Here is a 14247-nt window from a genome sequence, read left to right on the forward strand (position 1 = left end):
GTCCAGCGTCTCAGGCTTGGAAATCTTATAAAATTTATTTAAAGCAATTTAGCAACTAAATTATTTTTAAAAATTTCTTTGGCTTAGCCTTTTAAGTTATTAACCATCATTTGGACAAGTGTGGAATTGTTCGTGGGTGCCAATATTACCTAATGAACGAAGAGATAGTTATTGCCCTTACACAGGTAGTTGAAGAAATATTAGTAGAGCATATGTGATGTTAAATAGACAAATTGATAGCAGTCTTTATATCTAGTACTATTTTTTTTTTCTATACATATCTATTGTTTTCAATTGCAATACACGTAAAATTAAAATCTTCTCGATTATATATTAAAATTGTTTATAATTTTGAACTATATTTTTTTGTTTTTTGTTTTATATTTTATATACTATTATTTCTGCCTCTTTCCTTAAAATTAAAATCTTCTCGATTAGCCGAACTAGCCCATATTTTATATCAACCTTTTTTTTAAGTCCATTGGCTCATCGAGTCCGTCCATATTGATGAATTTAGTTTTCATCTAAATTTAGACAAATTCAAAGACAAATAAAATAAAATAAAATTTTAGGTTAAAATAGATCTGATCGAATTCAAGTCTTTATTTTCTCAATTCAGCTTGGTTCGACAAGCCCATCAGATCAATTTTAATAAGCTCGATTCGATCTAGAGTAATATTTTTACAATTTAGTTTGGTTCTGTCTGACCTGATTGTTCCAATTCCTTTTGTTATCTTTAATACTGACTAAATACTTTTTCATTTAGTTTGTGGCTTTTTCGTTCATCCCTATCTTTTTTTTTTTTTTTACTTCCTTTTCATTTCTCATCAACTAAATATTTTTTATTTTCACTTTATTTTTCACATATTTTTATTCAACTTTTTTTTTATATTTGTCAACTCTATTTCTTTTGTCTCTATCAATTGGAGCATTAGTTATATATATATATATATATATATATATATATATATATATATATATATATATATATATATATATATATATACTTAATAATAAAAGTGTTTTAAAGAGAATATGATGAAAAAAGTGTTTTTAGAACTCTAAAAAAACTTTTGAGATAGCACGCATGGGCTGACGGTCGACATTGAATTAACATGTTTAGGTTACGTTCACAAGAAAAAAACGAAACAACAAAAGGACATTTTAAATTTTCGGTTGGTTTTATTTGTAAGAAGGCATAAAGAAGTGTACGTGTAAAGAATTAGATTAGACTAGAGATTTTTGTTTGTATAAATATAAGAGATCATTAAACATTTTAACAATGAAAATGCATGATAACATTATATACACATTTTTTTAAGAGTTTACATATATTCTGTATGGGTGTGTTTGGTTGTAAAGTGAAAAAAAATGAAAGAATAGAAAAGAATAAATGAGAAGAAAAAGAAGAGAAATAGGATAAAAATAAAATAGAAATTAAAATTATTTGGTTGAGATGAAAAATAAAGTGAAATAGAAGAAAAATATTTAAATTAAAGTGAGTTAGTAAATAATAAACAAATTAGTAATTTATGAAAATATTATTCTACTCTTACACCTAAATGTCTGAAACAATACCCATGATCAGGAACACACTAGGTCTGACGAGGGCTAAAGTGGGAAAAGATAAATAATGCCATTTTTTATTTTTATTTTTTTCAAATTTGATCACTTTAAGAGAAGAAATTTTATGTAGTTGTCTTTTTTTATAAAAAAAAAAATCTTCCTCTTCCTTTGTATCAATCACCAAACCACTACTCATACAAACAAAGTTTATGGGAAGTAATTTCATCAAAAGAATGAGCATGATCATTACGAATAACAATATTTTTCATTCAAATATTTATTGTAGTATTGTATATTCAGAAACTAAACTCGAGATTATTAGTTAACTAAAATATTTTTTTGTCAATTAATTCAGCTAAGTGTAGTTAACAAAAAAATTTCCTCTGTATGTAAAGATTTATATATCATATATGTATACAATGGCCTTTTTTTTTTACAGGATGTATGCATGCAATGACCTAATTCCATAGTTAAATATCATTTGGATATTAAATTTCTGATTCCTACAACTTAAATTATTTTTTAATTAATATTTACACCTACATATATTTTTATTATCAATTTTTTTATATTAAACTTTTAATGTAGTATACACTAGCCTTTTTTTTTCAAAAACAATCCATAAGTGCATTTGTTTAGGATTTGTATGGTTTAACTTTAAATTTCAATAGAATTAATTTTGATAAAATAGCTTAAAAAGAGATGGATCTAAAATAATTAATTTTAAAAAATTACATGTAATTAGGAAAAATATTTTAAAAATAAATTTAAATAACTAATTTTACTTAGATAAAATAACACACTTTTTATATATTATTATAATTTTTGTTATAACATAATTTTATGTGACTAAATTTCAGATTAGTCCTATAACTGGTTTAAAATATTGAAGTTTGACTGTTTGAGAAAATACATCAAAGTTTTATAGGAATGAAAAATGTTAACGGTATAGTAAATTATATAATAATTTGTACAATTAAGGGAGAGAATGAGAGAAAAATGTTTTAACTACGATGATTATAGAAAAAGGAATGATTATGAGGTTATTTATTTATTTTAGAATGATTTTTTTACCAAATTTTAGAATTGTTCGTTACTATGAAAATTAAATTGAAAAGAAAAATTATTAAAATTCACACCATAAAGAATAAATTTAATTCACAGAAAAATAAGGAGTAAAAAATGTTAATTTAAGAATGCCATTTCATTTCCCTTTAAAATGAAGATGAGGAATGATTGTGACAGGCTAGTCAATTTTTTGCTCCCACTTTAATTTCAGTCTCAAGTAGCTCTTGCTTTGGGGCCATCTTTCATCATCTTCAGAGATATCCCTTTCAAAACATATATGGACAAGACAAGATAGCATCAAAATAGCAGAAACAAGATTCACAGTCACAGATGGACCCCAGGGCAATCGCCAATCAACAACTTTTCCTTCTGTTTTAACTTTTAAATTAATTTTTCAATGAGAATTTAAAAGAAAAAAAAAACTTAATTAATTACAATTTTTACCACTTAATTTTTATTATTTTATAAATTTGATCATTTAATTTTATTTTCACAAATTTTATTGTGCAAATTTAATTAGACAAGAGAGCATCAAAATAAGATAAACAAGATTCACAGTCACATATGGACCCCAGGACAATCGCCAATCAACAACTTTTACTTCTGTGTTGACTTTTAAATTAAATTTTCAATGAGAATTTAAAAGAAAAAGACTTAATTACAATTTTATTACTTAATTTTTATATTTTATAAATTTTATTATCTAAGTTTTATTTTTACAAATTTTATCACTTTTAAGTTTTAAATTTTTGTATATTTTACCATCGTTTATAAAAGAGGAATGATTTTAATTATTGACATCAATCATAATTATCACCGATGTAGAAAGCGATTATTTACATTACATAATTGATGTATAAAATTATTTTTTTACATCGATTATAACTATTATCAAAGTACAAAAATTTAAAAAAGTAATTTTTTATATCGTTTTATTATCAACATGATAGTAAAATGCACAAAAATGAAAAAAAATTAGATAATAGAATTAATCAAATGTTAAAAGTTAGATGATAAAATTTGTGAAAAAAAACTTGAATGATAAAATCCATGAAATTAATTATAGAAGTTAGATGATAAAATTTATAATAACTTGACTGAAAAAAATTATAAAATAATGAAAATTTGATAGTATTGTAATTAAGCCAAAGAAAAACAATAGGTTATAACATATGTTTAAACTAAAACTTGTAGAAAAAAACATATGATTAAACTTAATTTAAACCAGTGGAGTTGAATTGTAATTTGTGAAAAATAACAGACTTTTCAAGTTAATAGATTACCAACAAAATCCTAATTATATTTTTAGGGATTTAATTTTTAATCATGCAAATAGAGAAAATTTTATTAAAAAAAGTAAAATTTACTTGAGTGATCTTTATATCTTTTAAAAAATTCTCCTACTATCAATTGATAATATATATCATTGGTTAGAAAAAAAACAAGCAAAAAAACAATAACTTTATATTGTGGCCAACTATAATATAAAGATGTTCTTGTACAAAATAAACTATTGGCAAAGATGACAAGTAGTTTTTTTTTTTTTCCATCATGATATGATGGAGAAATAATTATTACTTTTATTAATGATTAATATTTTTCAGAAAAACTAACTTATTATTTTTAGTAAATACTATTTTTTCTTCTACCATTTTTTTTCTATCAATAATGCTCAAACCGAGACCTTTGTTAAGGGAATAAAACTCAATTTTACTATGAAAAATAATATTTTTGTTTAAAGTAGAGATTAATTTAGAGATACTTTGTACTTATAATATAGTATAAAAAATATATTATTTGAAAAAATAAAAATAAGACAGAAAGAAAATCAAGTTCGTTTATTTATTTAAATTATTTTTTTCTGAATTTGTTTATTTAAATTATTAGAAAGAAAAAATAGTATAAAATATGTTAAATTATTTATTTATCTTTATAGTTATCTCCTTTTTAAGATTTAGTTTTTGTATGAAAAAATTATAAAATGTATTTCTTATATATGCATAAAAGTTAAATTTTACTAAAAAAAAAGCAAACTTTTTAATCTATTATCTTTATAACATGAAACAATTGAATATTACTTTTAATTTTTTATGTTATAAAGAAATTTATTTAACTTTGTAAGAATTAAAATAAAAAATGAAAAGAGATTTTATTGTCCTTATTTTATGCCCCAGGAGAAGTTATCACTCGAGTTTGGTAGAAAAAACTTTATTTTCCCCATTTTATTAAATAAACAGTGGAAATTTAGCAGTTTATTTACTTTTCTATATTTCATCCTCTATTTTGATGTGAAAGAAAGATTGTATTAATAACAAAAACAATGACAAAAATATGTTGATTTATTTAGGCGAGTTAATTTTAAAAATTAAAGTTGATATAGTTAATATATATATATATATATATATATATAAAATTTATACTTAACTTATTTAATCATTTCATTTTTTTAATTATCAAATTTTGAAACAATTTTTTTAATTTAATATTTATTTTTTTTATATAAAAAAGCAAGTAAAATGATAAAAAAATAATTTAATATTCATAATTAAATAAACAGTGGAAATTTAGCAGTTTATTTACTTTTCTATATTTTATCCTCTATTTGATGTGAAACAAATATTGTATTAATAACAAAAACAATGACAAAAAAATGTTGATTTATTTAGGCGAGTTAATTTTAAAAATTAAAGTTGATATAGTTATATATATATATATATATAAATTTATACTTAACTTATTTAATCATTTCATTTTTTTAATTATCAAATTTTGACACAATTTTTTTTAATTTAATATTAATTTTTTTATAAAAAAGCAAGTAAAATGATAAAAAATAATTTAATATTCATAATTAAATGATTTAAAATTATACAGTGATAAAATTATCTTTTTTAGCACATAAATGTTTTTTTAAAAAAGAGAGACCATGGTGTCCTAGTTTAAGGTGTGAAAATTCTTTAAGATTAAATAGTAATTAAAGGAAACAATAATGTGGATATATTATTATTTCAACTTGTTAAAATATTGTTGTATACTTCAATAAAATTATAAAAGGGTAAAAAATTTGAGAAAAAATACATATGCACTGACAGATAACTTGATAATATTTTATTAAATAATATTTAAAACAATTTTCTTAAGCTTTTATTTAGATCTGTTTATTAAATAAATACAATCATGAGCAACTTATATAGTAGATAATTAAAAACACCCGTGACACTTTATTTTTAATTTGATTCATATAAAAGAGTCTGGCATATAATTAATAATATATTGTACATTTCATACTCTATCATATATACATTTCAGTCATTTCTAATTTCGGCATAGATTTTATGGTAACATATATATGTAGATGGATGGAAGAATCGGGACTTTTCTTTTTCATGCCTAAATGGAGGGAAAAATTATGAGTTTTCTTTTTTAACTTTAATGTTGCTAGATTCTTTTTTTTTTCTTACTTGAAAGCTCGGCATTTTTATTTTTATTTTATTAGTTGTAATTTTTTTTACTGATTATGTGTAAATATGAAATATTAGATTTCTGCAAATAAACTCCATCAAGAGTTTTTGTAAAAGTTTATTTTGTTTAAAAGATTAAATTTTATTTCATTCAAAAAAGTCTTCTAGGTCTAACATGTCAATCTATTTAAGTAATAAATGTAAGTATTAAATTTTTTGTTATTATTATTATTATTAATTTTTTTATGATATACTAAATTCAGTGTATCTCATATTCTAATGAATGTGAATATTAGTTTGATAATTTAAAATGCATTTCTATTACACTAATATATTTTTGTTGTGTTAATTTTAATATATTGTAACGATTTTTCTTATTATAAATTATATCTACATAATAGTAGAACTATTTAATAAAATAAATTATTAAAAATTAATTACTAAATTGCAATGTGAACTTGGGTGTTATGAATAGGAATGAAATGAGTATATTTTTATGTTTCTACTATTTATCATCATTTATAATACAAATTATAAATAATATAATGGTTTAAATATGTTTTTGGTATTTGATATATATCCATTTTTTATATCTGGTGTCTAATAAATTTTTCCTTCGAATCAAATCTCTAATATTTGAAAACTTTTGTCTAAGGTCCCTCTCATTAGTCGAAATTTGTTATCTTCTTACGTGGTGGTCGTTAACCGACCACGTATGGTGCCATGTGTAATATTTGTCTGACTAGGATTACATGTAAGATGTTTTTTAATTTTTAAAAAGTCGTTTTCTTTTTATGTTTTTCCCTCCTTTTCTCACTTTGTCACTTTGTCTTCATCTTTTCCACTCACCAATAGCACACATAACGACCGAGACTACACCACTGTAACCACCATAGTGGCACCATCAAAGGAAGCACACAGTGAAACCATGACAATGGCAACGAGGAAACCACCACAAAGTACCAGAAAACCACCACCAAGCAACACCACAAACCCATTGAGATTCACGCTAGTTCTCTGTCTGCTGCCTCCATTCTAAGCGCTCTCTGACCCTCATCGCCAAAACCGCCCAGTTCTCCAAGCACTCCATCTGTGACCTCATAGTCGCCGCCAACCTCAAAAAACTCCATCTCACCAAGGCCGCCTAACTCCACTTTGAGATCCTAATGGTGTGGGAATATTCAACTGTTGCATGAACCACCAATCCAAAATCGAACTTGCATTGAAGGTACCGCAAACTAGTCAACAAACCTAAAATTGGGAAGAAAAAACCCAAATCTGAAAACGGATATATATGAGGGAGAAAAAACATATTTAACCCTAATATAATTGCATGTATATATTTTTTCTAACATAATAAATTCTATCACAAATATCCTGTATTACTTTCCAAAAATTATTTCTCTATTTTTAAATTTTTATTTCATTATTTAATTTTTGCTACTTCTTTTTCTTTTTTATATTTAAAAACCTCATTTTTCACATACTTTTAACCAAAGTATTAAAAAAACTACAAACTACCTTTAAAAAAATTGGAAACTATGTAAACCAACAAAAAAATAAATTAAAACAATCCCTAATAAATGTTAGTAATCAAACACCGATATGAGTAGTTTTTAGGTAGGCGGATATAAAATCAAAACTAGTTTTAAAACTACAAAATATCTAAAGTTAAATTAATTCTTAATTTTTTTAAATGAACAATTATGATTAACGAATCTTACAAAAAAGAGTTCTCTATAAAAAATACAAAAAACAAAAATGGGTAGTTTTAAATTTTGCAAATATATCTATAAAATGAGTTTTAAATTGAAAAATGGAAAATTTTAATAATCCATTTATTGTTAGTTGATAGATTTAAAAAATTAAAATGAAGTGAGAGATTAAAAAGAATTTGTTATATGCAAACCTGATTTAGGAGAAGTTTTAAAATGAACCATTATGATAAATTATGTTACCATAATGGTACATGAAAAAAAATAGACAGTTTTAAATTTGGTTTAATAGAGATGATTGTATATATTGACACTAGAGAGAGATGATTATATATTGTCAAAAGAAAAAAATATAAAGACAATAAGAAAAAGGATGAAAATAATTATTAAAAAATATATTAACACAAATTAGAGATTGCTTGTCTCACCATTCAGACATAGAGTGAGAAAGAAGTGGGGAACGAGAGAACCACCAATGTCCACTCCCTTTCCCTTTGTTTTGCTAATTACTTCTGCTTAATAGCATTAGCACAAAATAATTTTGCTTGAAAACCACCAAAAAATTATAAAGATAATATTTATACACATTTCTTTATAGTCCTCGATGAAAACCACGTCATCCATCTCTGCACCGCCATTCCATCGCGTTGCACCAAAACTTGCTTCAAATTGTAACATAGAACATATGTTGTGGCTTCGTTCATAAAATAAAAATGTAGGTAGTTACTATGTTTTGAAAAAAGTGAACCATTTACATAAAGTGAGTGCTTTTATATATATATATATATATATATATATATGTATGTGGGTGGTTACATAAACAGAAAAAAAAATGTAAGTTTTAAAGAGTAAAATAGTCCTTTTTGTAAAAATGGAGATCAAAAAGTTGTTACTAAAAGAGATATCCCTTTTATCTATTGGCATAGATTAAAATCATATAATTATTTATCTTTTTAAATATTAAGTTATCATTAAGGTTATATTAGATATAAAAAATAAGGTTATAGCATATAAACAAATTAAACTCGACGCTTATAAAGTCTAATCTACCTATTTCTGTCCGTACCTCAAATGTTGAATAGTAGTAATTTTAATTTTCATAGTTTATTACATTTTTTTTCATTAATTGGCCAATTATTCGATTAGCCTATTTAAGATATCTATCTAAAAATTGTGTAAAATATGTCTTTAAGAAGGTTAAAAGGTTAAATCTGACTTGGAAAAGACTAAGTTAGACGTAAAAATAAAAAGCCTATAATAATAGATACAAATTAGGCTTGAATCGTGAATTTTATAAATAGACTAAACTTATTTAGACAAGTTTTGTTTGATTCAGTCTATTTCTATCTTCTTTTTTTGTGCACATTTGTCTATTTCTATCCCCAGTATCAAGTGAATGAATAAATAAAACAAATGCTTCTATAGTTTTAAGATTTTTTAATAGATATATTAGAAGTATTAAACAAAATAACAATGACTAAAAACAATTTTTTTTACAAATTAGGGACTTAATGTAATTTTTTTAAATTAAAAATCCAAAACAAGATTCACTAATTTGTCATGAACTTAAAACATATTAAAAATTTTCTTTTAATCAATTTAGAATTATTTTTTGCCTTCACTTATAAAAATTTCTGTATTCACCACTGTTTACATTCATTCAAAATATATAATTAATGATGCAAATATATATTAACTAAGTACTTCAATTAGTAGTTACTCTAATTTTATAGATAAATAGCCAGGTATGCGATATCATTAGAGTGATGAGAGGGAAGTTGCCGCGAATGCACATGCATGAGCTAATTAACGGCCTAACTTCTGGCTTGTTGAGCTTAATAAACTAGGATTTGGTTGTACCTGTGTGGGACACATTAATGTGTGGACTTGGTTTAGATTAATATCTATCAAGTGACTCGAATTGAAGCTTCGATAAAGGCAAAAAACAACTGGTATTAGCTGTTCTTGAGATTTTATCCCACTCAGTTTTCTGGCTCTATATTATTTCAAAAGTTATTTTTCAGTCAATTTAAGTGGTGATGTGTACACAGTTTGCATGAACCAAAATTTTGTGTTTGACTTTATGAACTTCCTAGCTACTTCGCTTAAAACTTAAAACATTAACACTCATAATTGTCTGAATTATTTGCCTCTTTGTGTTTGAAGTTTTTTTTTAAAAAAAAAAATAGTCAAATTCTCATCATGTATGAGTTCTGATAAATTAATCTTTAAAAGATACAAAATTTAAATTTAGTCTCTAAATATATAAAAAGTGCAACAAATTAATCCTATAGATAAATTAATAATAAATTGATTCTTAAACTTTGCACATTAATGTTAAATTGGTCCTTGAACATTACAACTTAATGATAAAATGGTCTCTCAAATTTAACAGCAGAACTAATTTGTTGTACTTTTTACACATTCATGGACTAAAATTGTATTTTTATTCTTTCAAAGACCAATTTAATTTGTCATCGCATCATACTTTTAAAGATGAATTTGACTATTTAATTTTTTAAAATTAAATTACACTTATTATCAATTATGGATTTTAGTGAAACTACAAGAACTTCCTCTATTTTTATATTAATCTCTCATAAGTGTTTTTTTTATCCATAAGAATTGAACACGATACTAAGAGATTTACAACACACTCACGCACCCTACTGAACCAATTAAGCTAAACCCCCTTGTATCTCTCATAAGTGTTTGAGAAAACATTACATGACATCCCTTATACTTTGCTTAATTGTTTTTTTTATTGCTTCACTTAATTGTTTAAAAAATTTATATAATGTTTATTTTTCTATAAGGGAGTTCTTTGTATTTTCAAGAAACTTCATAGGTAATTTGTATTTCTTTTCAAACCACAACTCGAATATATTCAAGACTCAAGAGTATATAAAGAGCTCTTAAATGGGCTAACCCTAACCCAATTGGTCCTAGCTCATGTGGGTTAGGGCCAAAATGGCCCAGAGGCCAAATGGGCCAAACAAATTAGACCTTTTTTTTTTTTAAATTTTCATAATTCAAATATATATTTTTAGTATTATACTTCTTTATTTTTGTATAAAAAAAAGGTTGGCTGAAATCGTTCAAAATTAACCCTAGTCAAGGTTGACCAAAATTAACATTGGCCAAAATTAACCTTAGCCAAGGTTGGTAAAAAATAACCCCAGCCATGGTCGGCCAACAATAACCCTAACCGAGGTAGGCCAAAATTAACGGTAGACGAGGTAGGAAAAAAATAGCCTTGGCTGAGGTTGACAAAAAATAACCCCAGTCAAGGTTGACCGCAATTAATCGTAGTTCGATCAGTAAAAAAAAGCCCCATTGAGATTGACCAAAAAACCCTGGTCGAGGTTGACAAAAAAAAACTTTAGCCAAAGTTGGTAAAGAATAACCATAACCGATGTTGGTCGAACATAACCCTAGCTGAGGCTAACTAAAATAGTCTCGATCAGGGTAACTTGAAAATAGTCATAGCCGAGGTTGGCCGAAAATAGCCCTGACTGAGGTCAGTCACAAATAACCTTAGCCGAGGTTGAGCAAAAATAGCTCCCTCTAAGGTTGACTGAAAACAACCCTAGGAAGGTCAGTCGAAAACTGTCTTGACGAAGGTTGATAAAAAATACTCTAGATGAGGTTAACCAAAAATAATCTAGCTGAGGTAAGGGAAAAATCCCTATCGAGGTCGTCCAAAAATAGCTTTGGTCAAGGTCGGCTACAAATAACCCTAATCAAAATTGACTGAAATTAATCCTATTAAATTGATTTAAAAATATATTTTTAGGACAATAATTTTTTTTTAAATAACATGGTCCGTGGGCTACTCCTACCCAATATTAAGTAGGGTTTTGTGGGTTTGGACCCTACAGGGCCCCTCATTAAGGGGGCTAAGTCTCCATAGGATCATTATGCAGGGCCAAGTGCCTAAGGCCAAAACATATTGAAACTTGAAATTTTTGTATACCACGCAACTTAACCGACATTACCGCAAAATGATATTTCTACATCAGTTCTACGACGTATTCAAAGACAGTTTTGAACTGTCTTTGTATCCAATGTCATAGAAAGTTAAAACTTTCTACGACGGTTCTTAAAAAATCGTCTTAGAAAAGCTACACATTCTAAGACAGTTCTTAAGAAAATAATCATCTTATAAGGAGCACATTCTTAGACGGTTTGTCATATAACCGTCTTAGAATATAATTTTCTTTTTAAAAAATTAAAATAAATTTAGGATTCTGAGACAATTTTCCAAAAAACTATCTTAAAATGTCTACAATCTAAGACGATTTTTTAGAGAATCATCTTAGAATGTTTCTTTAAACAAAAAAAACAAAATTTAGGATTCTAAGACGCGAAAACCGTCTTAGAATGTAAACATTCTAAGACCGTCTTTTAGAGAACCGTCTTAGAATGTTTTTTTAAAAAAATCCAGACAACATATTCAATTCCTTCATCTATTTGTTTCTTTTGTTTCATAAATTATTTTATAGAGAAATTTATTTTATAAACCATAATTAATTTATTATAAGATATTATAATTAAGATATAGATATAAAACAACACGAACTAATAGAACTAAATTTCAATAATAGATATAAAACTTTGCACTATTTGAATGAAACTAGCTAGCACTTTCATTTATTAACTGACATTAGTTTCTCCACCTATTGATCATAACAATTAACCAGTTTAATTTACAATAAATTTAAACCGAATTTTTCAGCCATATATTTATCAATTATTGATTAAATTATGTATTAACTTGGAGATTAATAAATTTATGATATTTGTTGTTAGACCTTGTGGCCTCAATAATCTTAAGAGGGATAGGCTTAGAATGCAGAAGAAGCAACAACAATCAATTTAACAATATTCTTTAAACATGCAAGACACAATTGATTGCACAAAATAAATAAGATAAGGGAAGAGAGAATGCAAACACAATTTTATACTGGTTTGGCCACTTCCCGTGCCTACGTCCAGTACTCAAGCAACCCACTTGAAATTTCCAGTATCTTTGTAAATTCCTTTACAAAGTTTGAACCACACAGGGACAATCCATCCCTTGTGTTCAAATGCTTTAGAACAAGAGACTTACAGTCTCTTAACCAATCTCATTGAATAAGAAGAATGGAAGAAGAATTCTCTCTTCAAGAGAAGAATATTACAATGAAGATCATGTAAAAATCCTTATAGATTTTGCAAGTGTTTAGCCAAGGATTTCTTTTGAGAGAGCATTTGACAATGAAGTTCTTTTGGAATCTCTCTCATTGTCTTTTGAAAGGATAAGACATTTTTGCCAAGCAAAACTCTCTTAATCTTTTGAGAGGATAAAACATTTTTAATCAATCAAAACTCTCTATAAAATTCGTGTCCAAGTCACCTATTTATAGGCCTTTGATGGCCATTCACAAATCTAATGAAAAGATGTGACTGTTGACAGATTTTCTGAAAACTTTCCACTGGTAATCGATTACAATGTTTGTGTAATCGATTACACAGTTATAATTTGAAGGGTTATGACTTTTGAATTTGAATTTCCAAAGTTTTGTTGCTGGTAATCGATTACAGACATATGGTAATCGATTACATGTTAAAAATTCAAATTCAAAACCTTTTTCAACAGCTATTTCTCAACCCTATCTTCTGGTAATCGATTACACTTCCTGGTAATCGATTACCAGAGCCTTGCATGTCTTGAAAGTACTTTGTTTTAAGGCAAGACTTGGTCTTTAGTGAATCTTGAAACAAGGCTTTGTTTGTTGAAGCAATCTTGAATTATTCTTGAAGCAAATGCTTATCATTTGAAGCTGCCTTGTTTGATTCTTCTTTGGCATCATCAAAATCATGTATACTTACATTCACATTTATTGCTAGCAAAAGGAAATATTATGCATTTATATAATTTCTACAAATTCAAGCTAAAAAAACAAAACATTTGTTAACTAAACTTAGGTACAAATGGAAATTTTAACTTGTATTGAAAAATGATGAGAAAAACAAAGTAGTAATAGCTTATCAGTTTTTTTTCTTCCATCAAACTAACTAATCAACCATTTTATACAATCAGGCAAGTAGTACTGATTCCTTTCATTAAAAAAATCCTATCACAAAATAAAAGTTAAATAAAAAATAACAATAATAAAAGGATGAAAAAACCTTAATGGTATTGAGGTCCATTATGTCAAATTTTGTCTTCTTTTGGATCGCTCTTCGCATGTACTACATTGCAAACTTCACCTGCAATGAGAAAAATGAAACAAAAATCAGAATAACACCAAGTGTAAGAATTTATTCTTATAATAAGAACTGAAAAAGGTATCATTTGGCTCACTAAGTTATTTAACAAGATTTTGAGATCTAAGTAGATGCCAGATGAGTGGAGAATGAGCACTTTGATTCCTATACTTATGATTTAAGAA

The sequence above is a fragment of the Glycine max genome, chromosome 6 (assembly GCF_000004515.6).
Source record: "Glycine max cultivar Williams 82 chromosome 6, Glycine_max_v4.0, whole genome shotgun sequence".
Lineage (NCBI taxonomy): Eukaryota > Viridiplantae > Streptophyta > Magnoliopsida > Fabales > Fabaceae > Glycine > Glycine max.